The sequence below is a fragment of the Theobroma cacao genome, chromosome 2 (assembly GCF_053813885.1).
Source record: "Theobroma cacao isolate CCN51 chromosome 2, ASM5381388v1, whole genome shotgun sequence".
Taxonomy (NCBI): Eukaryota; Viridiplantae; Streptophyta; class Magnoliopsida; order Malvales; family Malvaceae; genus Theobroma; species Theobroma cacao.
Genome location: NC_142640.1, coordinates 48,767,275 through 48,767,792, shown reverse-complemented (window position 1 = coordinate 48,767,792; position 518 = coordinate 48,767,275). Strand labels below are relative to the sequence as shown.

General features: G+C 23.7%; 1 non-coding gene across 1 annotated transcript; it reads right to left on the bottom strand.

Annotated features, from left to right (window-relative positions):
• Positions 1–424: 424 nt before the first annotated feature.
• Positions 425–518, bottom strand: LOC148764375 (small nucleolar RNA snoR8a). Its single transcript, XR_016024970.1, has one exon. It is a non-coding gene; the product is annotated as a small nucleolar RNA snoR8a (small nucleolar RNA).

The window sequence follows — 518 nt, the reverse complement described above, 5'->3', positions numbered from 1 at the left end:
TTAGATTTTATAACATATTGTTTATAATTAGTCATTATTTATACAAACTTTGATATAAAACATTATAACATATAAGTTATATCATTAATTATATATATATATAATTATGGATGAAGTTTATAAGTTTTAATATTATAATTTGTAAAAAAAAAAGGTGATAAAATTTTGGTCCATTGGTTCAAAATCGGACCAACCAAACCAATTATATGTTTAGTCGGTTTGGCTTTCCATTATATTTGGTTGATTTTGGTCGATTTTTTAAAAACGATTGGTCCATTTGGTCCTTAGATATGGTGGACCAAACCACTAATCCACCAATTTGCTCACCCTTAATCTTTAATCTAAGAAATTTCAACTTAAAAAATATAACTGAAAATATTAAACAAAATAAAAACATAAAAAATAAATAAAAAATTGAAAGGGTGGAGCTAAAATTCTATGGTTATAATAAGAGATTTGTCATGTTCAAATTAAGTAACTTAGAATGAGAAATTAGTTTTATAATCATCGCTAACCCT